At 50.7% G+C, this 17,229-nt stretch overlaps 1 protein-coding gene across 1 annotated transcript in view; it reads right to left on the bottom strand.

Moving 5' to 3' along the window:
- LOC147113862 (protein phosphatase 3 catalytic subunit alpha-like) overlaps positions 1-17,229 on the bottom strand; it is a 663,284-nt gene that overhangs the window by 160,146 nt on the left and 485,909 nt on the right. The gene's annotated exons all lie outside the window — the stretch shown is intronic.

The raw sequence follows: 17,229 nt of genomic DNA, 5'->3' as shown, positions 1-17,229 counted from the left end.
CCGAAAGCTTGTGATTTCAAATAAAACTGTTGGACTATAACCTGGTGTTGTGTGACTTCTTACATTTGTCCACCCCAGTCCAACACCGGCATCTCCACATCATGGTCTCTCTCCACAGATATTGCCTGACCTGCTGAGTATTTGCAGATTTTTCTGTCTTCTCAGAGGGCTTCCTTTACCAACTGAGGCTGTGCAAGCATCCAGCAGCACTCCCTACCCACTTTAGAAACTTTTAACATCTATTGTAGCAAGCCACTACTTCAGTAAAATCAAAAGAACCCAGTTCAAAAGCTTAAATGCAAATTCATCTGAAAGATGTGTGTCCCTTTAAGAGGTGCTGACAGCACCCCACGAGTCTGCTTGCATGCTGGGTTTACCTGGCGTGCTTAGGACCCAGCGCTAAACTCAACGCAAAGGTCCAAGTTTGCCGTGGTGACGTTAAGTCTGCGTTCAACGTCACCGCTACCTCATTTATATCAGCAGGACGATGGATCTTAACGGCAGCGCTGCCAGGCCTGGGAAAATGGAGGATGCCGCGGGACCCACCACCAGCTGGCCCAGGTAGGCCCCAGTGCGGCATCGGCAGCGGGTGGAGGCGGAGCTGAGCGGCAGAGCGACTACAAGAGGCTCCAGAGGCCCAGGTAGGCCCCAGTGCGGCATCGGCAGCGGGTGGAGGCGGAGCTGAGCGGCAGAGCGACTACAAGAGGCTCCAGAGGCCCAGGTAGGCCCCAGTGCGGCATCGGCAGCGGGTGGAGGCGGAGCTGAGCGGCAGAGCGACTACAAGAGGCTCCAGAGGCCCAGGTAGGCCCCAGTGCGGCATCGGCAGCGGGTGGAGGCGGAGCTGAGCGGCAGAGCGACTACAAGAGGCTCCAGAGGCCCAGGTAGGCCCCAGTGCGGCATCGGCAGCGGGTGGAGGCGGAGCTGAGCGGCAGAGCGACTACAAGAGGCTCCAGAGGCCCAGGTAGGCCCCAGTGCGGCATCGGCAGCGGGTGGAGGCGGAGCTGAGCGGCAGAGCGACTACAAGAGGCTCCAGAGGCCCAGGTAGGCCCCAGTGCGGCATCGGCAGCGGGTGGAGGCGGAGCTGAGCGGCAGAGCGACTACAAGAGGCTCCAGAGGCCCAGGTAGGCCCCAGTGCGGCATCGGCAGCGGGTGGAGGCGGAGCTGAGCGGCAGAGCGACTACAAGAGGCTCCAGAGGCCCAGGTAGGCCCCAGTGCGGCATCGGCAGCGGGTGGAGGCGGAGCTGAGCGGCAGAGCGACTACAAGAGGCTCCAGAGGCCCAGGTAGGCCCCAGTGCGGCATCGGCAGCGGGTGGAGGCGGAGCTGAGCGGCAGAGCGACTACAAGAGGCTCCAGAGGCCCAGGTAGGCCCCAGTGCGGCATCGGCAGCGGGTGGAGGCGGAGCTGAGCAGCAGAGCGACTACAAGAGGCTCCAGAGGCCCAGGTAGGCCTCACCAATCTCCAATCTCAGGGAAGGAGAGAGTTAAAAAGCCATTTAAAAAAACAGCTGAGGCGGAAGTCCAGCTCGTGAGCTTTTTTTCAGAAGCGGACCTGGTGGGAAGCACCCAGGTGAAAGGTATTTAAGGAGGGTGGTGGCTTAAACCCGAGTTCCTACAGAGTAGGAAACCCCACCCACCCTCCTCCTCTAACCTAGTAGTCTTTTAGCAGCTGTCTAAAAACAGAGGTCACAAATTTTTTGGTCTCAGTTTCTTTTCAGCAGGGCAGGAACCGGGAGGAGCGGGAAGTCGGCGTAGGACCAAGGGGACACAAGACCGGGAAGTCAGCGAAAGACCAGGGAGGTAAGACTAACTGGTAAGTACTTTCCTCAAACCTTCCTAGAAAGTAAAACCAAAACTAGTGGGATTTGGTTAGTTTAAAAAGGAATAAGAGGAGTACAGTATACATTGGTCTAAGTAAGCTTCGGGAAAACAAAAGTCGATAAATAAACTAAAACTAGAAAATTAAAAAGTAATATAAGGGTTAAGTCATGGCAGTAGAGCTCGGACCTGTGTCATGCTCCTCCTGTAACATGTGGGAAATCAGGGACGCTTCCTGTGTCCCTGACGACTATGTGTGCGGGAAGTGTGTCCAGCTGCAGCTCATGTGGGACCGCATGACGGCCCTTGAGCTGCAGATGGACTCACTTTGGAGCATCCACGATTCTGAGAGGGGTGTGGATAGCACATTTAGTGAGTTGGTCACACCGCAGGTTAAGGCCAGCGTAGACAGTACATGGGTGACCAAAAGGCAGAGCAAGGGCAGGAAGGTAGTGCAGAAATCCCCTGGGGTTGTCTCCCTTAGCAACAGGTTCACCGTCTTAGGTACTGTTGTCGGGGGGGGTGACGCATCGGGGGAAGGCACCAGCAGCCAGGCTCATGGCACCATGACTGGCTCTGTTGCAAAGAAGGGAGGGAAAAAGAGTGGCAGGGCTATAGTAATAGGGGATTCGATTGTAAGGGGAATAGATAGGGGTTTCTGTGGTCGCGACCGAGACTCCAGGATGGTATGTTGCCTCCCTGGTGCAAGGGTCAAGGATGTCTCGGCGCGGGTGCAGAACATTCTGGAGGGGGAGGGGGAACAGCCAGTTGTCGTGATACATGTTGGTACCAACGACGTAGCTAAAAAAAGGGAAGAGGTCCTACAAGTAGAATTTAGGGAGTTAGGAGCCAAGCTAAAAAGTAGGACCTCGAAGGTAGTAATCTCTGGATTACTACCAGTGCCACGTGCTAGTAAGAGTACAGAGAACAGGATAGTTAGGCTAAATACGTGGCTTGAGCAGTGGTGTAAGAGGGAGGGTTTTAAATTTTTGAGGCATTGGAACCAGTTTTGTGGTAGGTGTGACCTATACAAAAGGGACGGTCTACACCTGTGCAGAGATGGAACTGATGTTCTCGGGGTAATTTTTGATAAAGCAGTTCGGGAGCATTTAAACTAGTATGGCAGGGGGCTAGAAACCTATGTAGTGAAATAGAGGAAAGTGAAAGGCAGACAGAAATAAATGGTAAAAGGGTGAGGAACAAAAAACAAAGGGCCAAACTAATTCATAAAAAATGTGAGCATAAAAAAAGCCTGAGGGTTTTATACCTTAATGCGAGAAGCATCAGGAACAAGGTAGATGAATTAGCTGTGGAAATAGAGGTTAATAATTATGATCTAATTGGGATTACGGAAACATGGTTGCAGGGTGAGCAGGGCTGGGAGCTTAACATACAGGGGTATTCAGTATTTAGGAAGGATCGACAAAAAAGAAAGGGAGGAGGGGTAGCATTGCTAGTAAAAGAGGGGATAAATGCAATTGAAAGGAAGGATATTAACTCAGTTAATACAGAATCTATATGGGTGGAGCTAAGAAATAGCGAGGGGCGAAAAACATTAATAGGAGTGGTATATAGGCCTCCAAATAGTAAAATAGAGGTTAGGGAGGGCATCACGAGGGAAATTAGAGAAGCGTGCAATAAGAGCACAGCTGTCATCATAGGTGACTTTAACTTACATATAGATTGGACTAGCCTAATCAGTAAAAATAATGAGGAGGAGGAATTCCTTGAGTGTTTAAGGGATGGTTATCTGGATCAATATGTCGAGGAACCAACTCGGGAACAGGCTATATTGGACTGGGTACTGTGCAATGAGAAGGGACTAATCAGTAATCTTGTTGTACGGGGACCCTTGGGTCAGAGCGATCATAACATGATCGATTTCTCACTCGAAATGGAGAGCGAAGAAATTGACTCAGAGACTAAGGTCCTGAATTTAAACAAGGGGAATTATGATGCCATGAGACGGGAACTGAGTAGGTCTGATTGGACAACGTTCCTGAGAGGACTGGAGGTAGATAAACAATGGCAAACATTTAAAGATAGAATGACAAAATTGCAAAAATTGTTTATACCAATCTGGCATAAAAGGAAATCTAAAAAGGTGACTCAACCGTGGATAACAGGGGAAATTAGAGACAGCATAAAATCCAAAGATAGGGCGTATAAAATAGCCAAAAAAAGCGCCAGAGCGGAAGATTGGGAACAGTTTAAGATAGAGCAAAGGAGGGCAAAGGGCATGATCAAGAGGGGCAAAATAGCTTACGAAAACAAGCTGGCGGAAAATATAAAAACTAACTCCAAAAGCTTTTATAAATATATCAAAAGGAAAAGACTGGTGAAAACCAAAGTTGGTCCATTGCAGTCAGATACGGGGGAATATATAATGGGAAATAAGGAAATGGCAGATCAACTAAATGCATACTTTGGGTCAGTCTTTACGAAGGAAGACACAAAAAACCTCCCTGGGATATCGGGAAAAATAGGGACATTGGCAAAGGAGGAACTGACGCAAATCAATATCTCTAAGGATATGGTGTTAAGGAAGCTAAAGGGATTGAAGGTGGACAAATCCCCAGGGCCTGATAACATGCATCCTAGGGTACTGAAGGAGGTGGCCCTAGAGATAGCGGATGCACTAAGGATGATTTTTCAGAATTCATTAGACTCGGGAACAGTGCCGATGGATTGGAGGGTAGCTAACGTTACCCCACTATTCAAAAAGGGGGGTAGGGAAAAAGCAGGTAATTACAGACCTGTAAGCCTTACATCAGTTGTGGGCAAAATGCTGGAGTCCATCATTAAGGATGAAATAGCGGAGCACTTAGCAAATGGGGACAGGATAGGACAGAGTCAACATGGATTTACAAAGGGTAAATCGTGCTTGACTAATCTATTGGAATTTTTTGAGGGAGTAACTGGTAGAATAGATGGGGGAGAGCCAGTAGATGTGGTGTACCTGGACTTCCAAAAGGCCTTCGATAAGGTCCCACATAAAAGATTAGCATGGAAAATTGAGGCTCATGGGATAAAGGGGAAAGTTTTGGCGTGGATAGGGAACTGGCTGTCAGATAGAAAACAGAGAGTTGGAATAAACGGCTCATTTTCTGAATGGCAGGCAGTAACAAGTGGGGTACCACAGGGATCTGTCCTGGGCCCCCAGCTGTTCACAATTTACATTAATGACCTGGATCAGGGAGTCGGATGCAGCATTTCCAAATTTGCAGACGACACTAAACTAGGAGGTGGGGTGGGCTCAGAGGAAGAGACCAGGAAGCTCCAGAGCGATTTGGACAGACTGGGCGATTGGGCGGATAAATGGCAGATGCACTATAATGTGGACAAGTGCGAAGTTATCCACCTTGGGTGCAGGAACGGGAGGGCAAATTATTATTTAAATGGCAATAGATTGGGAGAGGGGGAAGTACAGAGAGACCTGGGTGTTCTTGTACACCAGTCACTGAAGGCGAGCATGCAGGTGCAACAGGCGGTCAAGAAGGCAAACGGTATGCTGGCCTTCATAGCAAAAGGGTTAGAATACAGGAACAGGGATACCTTGCTGCAGCTGTACAGGGCACTGGTGAGACCACACCTCGAGTACTGTGTACAGTTTTGGTCGCCTCATCTGAGGAAGGATGTTCTTGCCATGGAGGGGGTGCAGCGGCGATTCACCAGGCTGATACCAGGAATGGCGGGAATGACCTATGAGGAGAGACTATGTAGTTTAGGGATGTACACACTGGAGTTTAGAAGATTGAGAGGGGACCTCATAGAAGTGTATAAAATTCTGACAGGTCTAGACAGACTGGATGCAGAAGGAATGTTTCCCTTGGCGGGTGAGAACAGAACTAGAGGACATAATTTAAGGATAAGGGCTAAACCATTTAGGACAGAGATGAGGGGGAATTTCTTCACTCAGAGAGTGGTGAACCTGTGGAACTCATTGCCACAGAGGGCAGTGTACGCCAGCTCATTAAATATATTTAAGAGGGAATTAGATATATTTCTACGGGCAAAAGGGGTTAAGGGTTACGGAGAGAAGGCGGGGACGGGATACTGAATTAAAGGATCAGCCATGATCTCATTAAATGGCGGAGCAGGCACGAAGGGCCGAATGGCCTACTCCTGCTCCTATCTTCTATGTATCTATGTATAAAAGAGCAGCAGCCGCCCTCTTTTTGCCATTTTTTTCCGGTAATGGGTAGCATAAAGTCCCTGAATGTTTAGCCCATAGCCTCTCCTGGGTAAAAGATCAGTAGAATTTCCAGAAGGATTGAGAATCTAATGATTTAGCAGCAACCATGATGGTAAGGAGATCTATTCACATCTGAATTGCTCTGGTGACTGAGGCTCCCATAACTTAAAGAGTGAACCAAACCTGGATAAATGTATACATCCACCAGGGAAGACTTAAACCCAAGGCTTAATAGCATTGAATCTGGCTCATCTCCTAGAACCAGTTTTATTTGATGCAGGCATAAAAATGTGAGGTTGCTTCTGGAAGAAGGGGACAAACAATTAAGATTATGTCAAATTTTTAGTCATGTGGAGTTCTGAGATGAGAGGCACTCAAGTCGGCTGAAGCCAAAAATCAGAAATCTTCAGAAGGCGAAGTTCTGAGATTCTAGAAGCTCAAGGTAAATGTAACAGAGAATTTAACAGTTTAAGTGAGCAGTATGAGTTATCAATTAAGTGAAGTGGTCCATATTCTACTAATCATACTGAGGAGGAAGCAAATTATGGGTCATATGGAAATAAGTGGAAAGCATCACTAAAGGAAACAAAAGCAAAGAACTTGACATCAAATCTGCTGCCAAGAACTTGACATCAGAATAGAATTGAAAGATTTATCCACATACACAAATTCCCTGAAGACACTATCATAGAATATACTGCTAAACCCTTTACTGGTTATGAGGATAAAGTCAATTGTTTCCTGTAAAAATCTAAATTAGATAAAGAGAATCCTCTGAGATCAGATATAACCAAAATCCCTTTGAAAGATCTAAGGAAGAGTGCTTATTGACTCCACCCAGCCTACTGTCAATATCTACAGTAGGGAAAAGAATGAAAACCAAGGTCTGGTGGGTCACAATAGAAAAATAAAAATCATTTTACAATGGATGTCCTTGTAGGTATTTTCCCAGCTTATCTAGATCACAGAAGCGTGGTGCCACGCTCCTGGATACAATGTAGGAAGCAGTTCAATGACCTAAGTAGGGAAAGGTGAGAGCAATGGTACATTCAGCTACATCCTGATGATATCACCCCAACCCCCTCACTCTGCCTTCATAAGCTACGCCAGCACATCACTCCTCACACCAACTTACCTTCCAGGTACAACCACCCCTATCTGTCTATGTACTTCCTCACATTCCCATCTGTCTATCCACCACTGACACTCATCCTCATCCTTATGCAATGTCATGCCTCTCCCTCATAGTCACCCTCGACAAATGCTCTCCAACCATCCATTCAACACATGCCATTACTCTCACTCATAGGTTTCTTCTTTCCCTCCTTACAGGAGGAGAGCACTGAACATGAGGGAGGGGCAGAGAACCGGAGGTGGACCTCCATGTATCTCAGAGCTAACAAGTGCAGAGGAAGAGGCGCTGGATACAAGTGGAGTCTCGGAGTGCCTGGCCATGGGAAATGGGGAGATGGGGGCCTGCCAGCTACCTGGTGACAGAATTAAATATCATACAGCCACATGGCATATATCAGTCACTCATGTTGTCTTGGTGTCAACAGCGATTGAAATATGATCATGTGCATAATAACATCAAACTTTCTTGCCTTGACAGTACTCATTCGTGTCTTTTATCTCCCAGAGGGCCTTCACACGGCCCACAGGAGGTGGTTCAGCTGGTTGGTGATGACGATGACTCCTCAGAGGAGGTCAATCCCTCTGAGGGTGCACCATCACAGGACTCATGCAGACCATGCACCAGCTCAGATACTCACACTTCGGTGGGACCAATAAGGAAGATAGTTGGGCTTTCACCTGGTGACTCGCACTTCACAAGTGAGCAGAAGCAGATGTTGGAGACAGGGACAGCAGTGGAGAGTCCGCGTTGGAGGGTGCAGGACACTCCAAGTTCTGCTCAGCTGGATGCAGATGCTGTACCTCGGGGGCCGTCGACAAACAGGATACATCTGGAGCAGCAGCAGAGAATGTGCGATGTACTGGCAGGTGTTCCAGCCACACCGTGAACAATTACAGAGAGATTGGAGGAGTCCGTCTCAAGCATGAGTGGCATGGTATCGCAGATCTTTGCGATGATGTCATTACACATGGAATGAGTGGCCACCTACATGGAGCATCAAACGTGGCAATCACATGAGTGCAGGCAGGCATTCATCAATGGCTTTCACTCTATGAATGCCACCTTAAATAGGATGACAGATTTCCTAGTCTTTGCTGCAGATCACTGGGGCGATGAACGGCCAAGTGTTCTCCAGCACATTGCTAGCTGGGAAGTGTGGCTGGGCCTTGAGAGGGATGATAGTGAAAGGGGACATGGAAGTGGGGACTCGGCTCAAAGCGCTTCCACTTCTCACCTGTTGCTCCCTACCCCATCTTTGGCGGGGCCCTCACAGGCTCCAAAACCCAGAGGACATCAGCCAAGAGCATCTCAGCTGTCAGAGCAGGGATCTGAGCAGCCGGCCTCTACCTCTGCTGGAGCCACAGGGCTTGCACCACGTAGAAGCGCTAGGAAATGGAAGAGTAAAGAATTGTAGTTGCACAAGGGCATGCGCTTGGGTGAGTTACACATTGTTAGAATGTTAAGTTTCTGTTTTATATGTGAGCCACATAATTGTAATTGTTTTGCACTACTTTCACTTCTTGCCATTCTTGCTTGCTGACTAGCAAGTGGCCTTTTCAGTTGTGTGATGATGAATGGAAAGACATGAATTGACGCCGAGCAATGGGGGGCTATGAAGGGGAGGCTTGGCTGTTTGTAGGACCGCTTTATGTTAGTGGCATTGGAGGGCAGGGGTTTGTGGGAGGGCAAAAGTGGCTTTTACATGTTGTTAGATGGGTGCACTGGTGGAACCCAAGTGAACCACACAACAATGAGTGCATCTTGGCCATCCCGGGCATCCCAGGCCACAATATGCATCCCAGGTGGTGCACAGCCCGCATGCATCACCTTCTGCTGTTTCATCCTCCCCCGCCTCATAAGAACATAAGAAATAGGAGCAGGAGTAGTCCATTCGGCCCTTGAGCCTGCTCCGCTATTCAATAAGATCAAGGCTGATCTTCTATTCAATTCCACTTTCTTGCACTATCCCCATATCCCTAGATTCCCTTAATATTCAAAAATCTATCAATCTCTGTCTTGAATATACTCAATGATGCGCTATCAATTACTCAAAAGACTGAGGTTAAGCGAGTAACTAACAGGCTTTTATTAACAAGAGAATGAAGGTGTGCCTTGAGTGGTCGACCAGTCCAGAATACAGAGGGACTGTGGAGCAGTCACCTTTATACCTGGACTCGTGGGAGGAGTCAGCTGAGGCATGTACAGACATGTACACAGTGGAATACAAACAGTGGTTTACCACATTCACCCCTTGTTTAAAAATGAGTCCAGCGGGGTGAAGTGTATTAAAAGTTTGTGTATTGGAGTCTCTCCGGAGGTCTTGTCTGCCGCTGTGATCGACGTGGCGACGGCAGGGGTAGTGAAGCTTCCGGCGTCGAGTCCCGCATAGGCCGGGGCACTGGTGTGTAGTCCTCGTGGGTGTCGAGCGGGTCGCAGGGCCCAGGCATGCCGTCTGCTGGGGTTGGATATTGGACCGTGGGGGGGGTGGTAGTGGGTAGTGGGTTACTGGGGCCCCCGAGGGTGCGAGGTCTCGTATGGAGACTGTGTCCTCCCGCCCGTCCGGGTAGGCAATGTAAGCATACTGGGGGTTGGCGTGGAGGAGGTCGACCCTCTCGACCAGGGGGTCCGTTTTATGGGTCCTCACGTGTCTTCTCAGTAGGACCGGCCCTGGGGACGTCAGCCATGGCGGTAGCAATGTCCCCGATGTGGACTTCCTTGGGAAGACAAACATTTTCTCATGAGGGGTGGCGTTAGTGGCAGTGCAGAGCAGTGACCGAATAGAGTGGAGCACATCGGGGAGCACATCCTGCCAGCGGGAGGTCGGAAGGCCCCTAGACTTTAAGGCTAGCAGGGCGGCCTTCCAAACTGTCGCATTCTCTCTTTCCACCTGTCCGTTCCCCCGGGGGTTGTAACTGGTGGTCCTGCTTGTGGCAATACCCCTAGCGAGCAGGTACTGGTGGAGTTCGTCGCTCATAAACGATGAGCTCCGGTCGCTATGGATATAGCTGGGGAAACCGAACAGGGTGAAGAGGTCGTTCAGACATTTAATGACCGTGGCAATGGTCATGTCCGGGCAGGGGATGGCGAACGGGAAACGGGAGTACTCATCAATAATGTTGAGGAAGTACACATTACGGTCGGAGGAGGGGAGAGGCCCTTTAAAATCAACGCTCAGGCGCTCGAAGGGGCGAGTGGCTTTTATCAGATGAGCCCTGTCTGGTCTATAAAAGTGCGGTTTGCACTCAGCGCAGACTTGGCAGTTCCTGGTCATGGTCCTGACCTCCTCAATGGAGTAAGGCAGGTTGCGGGCCTTGATGAAGTGGAAGAACCTGGTGACCCCCGGGTGGCAGAGGTCATTGTGGAGGGCCCGCAGTCTATCGATCTGCGCGCTGGCGCAGGTGCCACGCGATAGAGCATCCGGGGGTTCATTGAGCTTCCCGGGCCGGTACAAGATCTCGTAATTGTAGGTGGAAAGTTCGATTCTACACCTCAAGATCTTGTCGTTTTTGATTTTGCCCCTCTGCTTGTTGTTAAACATAAAAGCAACTGAACGCTGGTCAGTGAGCAGGGTAAATCGTTTTCCGGCCAGGTAGTGCCTCCAATGACGCACAGCCTCCACAATAGCCTGGGCCTCCTTCTCAACAGCGGAGTGTCTGGTCTCCGGGCCCTGGAGGGTTCGTGAAAAGAAGGCCACGGGTCTCCCCGCCTGATTAAGGGTAGCGGCCAGGGCAAAGTCGGACGCGTCGCTTTCCACCTGGAAGGGGATGGATTCGTCCACTGCGTGCATGGTGGCTTTGGCAATGTCTTCCTTGATACGGTGGAAGGCTAAGCGGGCCTCTGCCGTCAAGGGAAAAGAGGTGGACTTGATCAGCGGACGGGCCTTGTCCGCATAGTAGGGGACCCACTGGGCGTAATAGGAGAAAAACCCTAGGCACCTCTTCAGGGCCTTGAGGCAGTGGGAGTTCCATAAGGGGACGCATCCGGTCGGGGTCGGGACCGATGACCCCGTGTTCCACAACACAGCCAAGGATGGCGAGGCGGGTTGTGCGGAATATGCACTTCTCCTTGTTATACGTCAGGTTCAGGAGTTGGGCGGTGCAGAGGAATTTTTCGAGGTTTGCGTCATGGTCCTGCAAGTCATGGCCGCAGATGGTCACATTGTCCAGATATGGGAAAGTGGCCTGCAACGCATTTTGATCGACCATCCGGTCCATCTCCCTTTGGAAGACGGAGACCCCGTTGGTGACGCCAAAGGGAACCCTAAGGAAGTGATAGAGGCGGCCGTTTGCCTCAAAGCAGTATACTGGTGGTCCTCAGGGCAGATAGGGAGCTGGTGGTACGCTGATTTCAGGTCAATGGTCGAGAAGACGCGGTACTGCGCGATCTGGTTGACCATATCAGCTATGCAGGGGAGTGGGTAAGCGTCCAGCAGGGTGTAGCGATTTATTGTCTGGCTGTAGTCGATGACCAGGCGCTGCTTCTCGCCGGTCTTAACGACCACAACCTGGGCTCCCCAGGGGCTGGTGCTGCCCTCAATAATCCCCTCCTTCAGGAGCCGCTCCACTTCGGTTTTAATGAAAACCCTGTCCCCGGCACTGTATCGCCTGCTCTTTGTGGCGATGGGCTTACAGTCGGGGGTGAGGTTAGCAAACAGTGGGGGGGGGGGGGTGACTCTGAGTGTGGAGAGGTTGCACCTGGTGCGCGGCGGGCAAATTGGAAGCTGCTGGCTGCGGACTGTGAGTGGGGGGAGGGGTCCACCGTACGCCATCGTAACACTTTTAAGGTGGCACTGAAAATCTAACCCCAGTAGAATGGCAGCGCAGAGGTGGGGCAGGACCAGAAGTTTAAAATTATCGTACACAGTCCCGTCTACTAAGAGTGTCACCACGCAGTAGCCGCCAATGTCTGCCGACTGGGACTCGGAGGCCATAGAAATCCGCTGGTGCGCAGGCAGGACTGGGAGAGAGCAACGCCGCACCGTGTCAGGGTGGATGAAGCTCTCCGTGCTCCCAGAGTCAAAAAGGCAGATTGTTTCGTGGCCATTTACCTTAATGTCCATTGTGGACCGGGCCAGTTGGTGCGGTCTTGCTTGGTCCAGCGTAACGGAGGCCAGCGTAGGGGTCGGTGTGTCGTTGCGGGTATCAGATGAGGCGGTGTTGGGGGCCAAGATGGCGGCTGGCGTCCAAGATGGCGGCGTCCATGATCCCCATGTGGCTGGAGGCGTCCAAAATGGCTGCTGTTCCGGTGGTTCGCACACGGCTGGGGAGGCCCAAGATGGCGGCCCGCACGGCCCACACGCGGCGCTGCTGGGGTTCGGGATGGGTTTGGCCCTGCAGACGCTGGCGTAGTGTCCCTTCTTCCCGCAGCCCGAGCAGATCGCATTTTTTGCCGGGCAGCGCGCTCTGGGGTGTTTGGCCTGGCCACAGAAGTAACATTTCTGGCCTTGGGACACTGCTGTGGTAGTTGGGCTGTTGCTGGGATGTGGCTGGGGTGGCACGGCGCTATGAGACGGTTCTACCGTGTCCCAGGCTGTCGTTCCCCGCGGCCTCCACGGTGTAGAGGAGTAGGCATCCATGCCCCGGTAGGCTGCGTCCAATGATAGTGCGAGTTCAGAGGCCTTGTTGAGGTCGAGGTCACTCTGCTCCAACAGTCGCTGTCGGGTGTAATTGGACCTGTGGCCCGCCACAAAAGCGTCCCAGATAAGTTCCTCTGTGTACATGGCGGCCTTTACATCCTTACAACCACAGGCCCGGCCAAGCACAGACAGTGCCTGAAGGTATTCCTCGGTTGATTCCCCAGGTTGTTGTTTACGACTCCCCAGGAGGTGCCTGGCGTACACCTCGTTCACTGGGCGCGTGTACTGGTCCTTGAGGAGCTTGAGAGCAGCCGTGTACGAGGTCGCGTCCTGGATGACTGAGTACGCTCGGTGGTTCACTTTGGAGATCAGGACATCCAGTTTGTCCTCATCCGATTTGACCATTGCAGACTGTGGAGCAGTCACCTTTATACCTGGACTCGTGGGAGGAGTCAGCCGAGGCATGTACAGACATGTACACAGTGGAATACAAACAGTGGTTTACTACACTCAACGACTGAGCCTTCACAGCTCTCTGGGGTAGAGAATTCAAAAGATTCACCACCCTCTGAGTGAAGAAGTTTTTCCTCATCTCAGTCCTAAATGGCCGACCCCTTATTCTGAGTCTGTGACCCCTTGTTCTAGACTCCCCAGCCAGGGGAAACATCCTCCCTGCAACTACCTTTTCAAGCCCTGTAAGAATTTTGTATGCTTCAATGAGATCACCTTTCATTCTTCTAAACTCCAGAGATGTCAAGAAACGGCTGAAGACACTGGATACTGCAAAGGCTATGGGCCCTGACAACATTCTGGCAATAGTACTGAAGACTTGTGCTCCAGAACTAGCTGCGCCCCTAGCCAAGCTGTTCCAGTACAGCTACAACACTGGCATCTACCCGGCAATGTGGAAAATTGCCCAAGTATGTCCTGTCTACAAAAAGCAGGGCAAATCCAACCCGGCCAATTACCGTCCCATCAGTCTACTCTCAATCGTCAGCAAAGTGAAGGAAGGTGTCGTCGACAGTGCTATCAAGCGGCACTTACTCAGCAATAACCTGCTAACTGACGCCCAGTTTGGGTTCCGCCAGGGCCACTCAGCTCCTGACCTCATTACAGCCTTGGTCCAAACATGGACAAAAGAGCTGAACTCAAGAGGTGAGGTGAGAGTGACTGCCCTTGACATCAAGGCAGCATTTGATCGAGTGTGACATCAAGGAGCCCTAGCAAAACTGAAGTCAATGGGAATCAAGGGGAAAACTCTCCATTGGTTGGAATCATACCTAGCACAAAGGAAGTTGGCTGTGGTTGTTGGAGGTCATTCAACTCAATCACATGACATCACTGCAGGAGTTCCTCAGGGCAGTGTCCTAGGCCCAACCATCTTCAGCTGTTTCATCAATGACCTTCCCTCCATCATAAGGTCAGAAGTGGGGATGTTCGCTGATGATTGCACACTGTTCAGCACCATTCGAGACTCGTCAGATACTGGCGCAGTCCGTTTCCATATGCAGCAAGACCTGGACAACATTCAGACTTGGGCTGACAAGTGGCAAGTAACATTCGCACCACACAAGTGCCAGGCAATGACCATCTCCAACAAGCGAGACTCTAACCATCTCCCCTTGACATTCAATGGCATTACCATCGCTGAATCCCCCACTATCAACATCCTGGGGGTTATCATTGATCAGAAACTGAACTGGACCAGCCATATAAATACTGTGGCTACAAGAGCAGGCCAGAGGCTGGGAATTCTGCGGCGAGTGTCTCACCTCCTGACTCCCCAAAGCCTTTCCACCATCTACAAGGCACAAGTCAGGAGTGTGATGGAATACTCTCCACTTGCCTGGATGAGTGCAGCTCCAACAACACTCAAGAAGCTCGACACCATTCAGGATAAAGCAGCCCGCTTGATTGGCACTCCATCCACCACCTTCAACATTCACTCCCTCCACCACTGGCGCACTGTGGCTGCAGTGTGTACCATCTACAAGATGCACTGCAGCAACTTGCCAAAGCTCCTTCAAAAGCACCTTCCAAACCCGCAACCTCTACCACTTAGAAGGACAAGGGCAGCAGACGCATGGGACTATCACCACCTACAAGTTCCCCTCCAAGCCACACACCATCCTGACTTGGACCTTTATCGCCGTTCCTTCACTGTCGCTGGGCCAAAATCCTGGAACTCCCTTCCTAACAGCATTGTGGGTGTACCTACACCATATGGACTGCAGCGGTTCAAGAAGGCAGCTCACCACCATCTTCTCAAGGGCAATTAGGGATGGGCACTAAATGCAGGCCTAGCCAGCCAGCGACGCCCACATCCCATCAACGAATAAAAAAATAAAAAAATATAGGCCTCGTCTTCCTTCTCCTCCTCGGAATCATCTCTGCGCTCTGCGCCTTGATCCTCCTGCAGGTCCAAGCCTCGCTGCTGCGCAATATTGTGCAGAGCGCTGCACACCACAACCATTCTGGAGACCCTGGCTGGTGCGTACTGAAGGGCGCCTCCAGATCTGTCCAGGCAGCTGAAGCGCAGCTTCAGCATGTCGATGACATATCTGATGATCATGTGGCATTCATTGTATCACTCCTGGACCTCATTCCTCTGGTTTCTGAGCGGTGTCATCAGCCACGTTTTAAATGGGTATCCCTTGTTTCTGAGCAGCCAGCCGGTAACTCTGCTTCCAGGTGCGAAGATGTTTGGGAGTGTAGACTGCCGCAGGATGAAAGCATCATGGTAGCTGCCTGAGAATCTTGCGCACGCCTGCATAAAGATCTTTTTGTGGTTGTACACCAATTGCACATTGATTGAGTGCAAGCCCCTGCAGTTGACGAACACTCCTGAGTGATCTATGGGTGCTTTAATTGCCACATGCGGCAGTCGATGACACCCTACACCTGTGGGAAGCCGTCCAGAACCGCAAACCTGAGTGCCCGCTCATTCTGACTGGCATTATCGCAGGCCATGATGATATAATTGCTGGCCCTGGCAAATAAGCAATCAGTCACCTGTCTTATGCATTTGGGTGCCGCCAACTGTGAGATCCTGCAAATGTCTCCGGATGAACCCGGGAAGGATCCAGTGGCAAAAAAGGTGAGGGTGGTGGTGACTTTGACAGCCATTGGTAAAGCGTGGCCAGCAGGTCTTGTTCCAGAAGGCTGCAAATGTCTGCCACCATCTGACGTTGACACCCTGAGCCTCCCAAGATGTTGGTGTTCCAACATGTTGAGGAAGCTTATCCTCTGCCTGTAGACCTTGTGTGCTGGGTAGGACCTCCTGCGAGCTGTGCCTCTCTGCTGTGGAGCTGCAGGTCTGTGAGCAGCAGGTTGTTTCTGGTGCATCTCCTGCTGCTCTTGCTGCTCCTTGGTGCTGCTGGTGCTCCTGCTGCTGGTCATCTTGGTCCTCATCTGAGGTCCAAAGTAACACAGCATAAACGGTACCCATGCTGGTATGACAGATCAAAGCTCCAAAGAGCAGATCAGACCTTTGAACCTCCAAAGTGTAGATGACACCTCTAAAGTATGTAAAGTAACCTCCAAAGTGTGTAAAGTAACATCTCAGCCCAAGTACTGTGAACAAACCCTTTCACACAAGCAGGTACGAAAGCAACTGTGAGTACGGTGGCATAGTGGTTAGCACTGTTGCCTCACAGCGCCAGGGACCCGGGTTCGAATCCGGCCTCGGGTGACTGTCTGTGTGGAGTTTGCACATTCTCCCCGTGTTTGCGTGGGTTTCCTCCGGGTGCTCCGGTTTCCTCCCACAGTCCAAAGATGTGCGGGTTAGGTTGATTGGCTATGATAAATTGACCCTTAGTGTTAGGGGGATTAAATATGTGGGGTTACGGGGATAGGGTGGGATATGTGTTGGTGTAGGGGTTACGGGGATCGGGTGGGATATGTGTCGGTGCAGGCTCGATGGGCCGAAATGGCCTCTATCTGCACTGTGGGGTTTCTGTGATTTCTGTGATTACTCAGTCATGGCTTCAGCCCCCTCAATTGCCATTTTCTTCTCATCTTGCTTTCACGGGCAAGTTCCAGGAAGCCTGGGGAACTCGTGGAGCCAAAGTTAAACTCCAAAACCCACGTTAATATCACTGTAATTGACCTATTTACATACTGAAATCGACAACCCACTTCTCCTGCGGGGGTTACTCGCACACAGCCTAACGTGCTGCAGTTAAATGAGGAATTGGCGGGTTGGAGCCGGCTTCCTGACACGCTCACTTTTTTCCAGGATTTCACCCCCACACCTGCACCCAAACCCATGCGTTCACCCTCATTAAAATTCCCGCAAAGTCTTTATTCATGAGAGTAATCAAAAAGTCACTGCTCCCACTTGATTAGAAAGTCAATCCTGAAAATGTTCATCTTCAGAATATATAATAACTCCATCCTGAAGACTTAAGTTTCACTAAACTATTGAAGACTTTTTTGGTTGAATACATTTTAATATTAAACAATGATTATTCTGAATTGAGGAACAACTCTAATTCCGTGGGAGGAGAGA

Source organism: Somniosus microcephalus, chromosome 8 (genome assembly GCF_052327205.1).
Source record: "Somniosus microcephalus isolate GS21.2 chromosome 8, FLI_Smic_1.0, whole genome shotgun sequence".
Taxonomy (NCBI): domain Eukaryota; kingdom Metazoa; phylum Chordata; class Chondrichthyes; order Squaliformes; family Somniosidae; genus Somniosus; species Somniosus microcephalus.
Note: the sequence above shows the minus strand (reverse complement) of the source record. Positions and strands in the feature narration are given on the sequence as shown.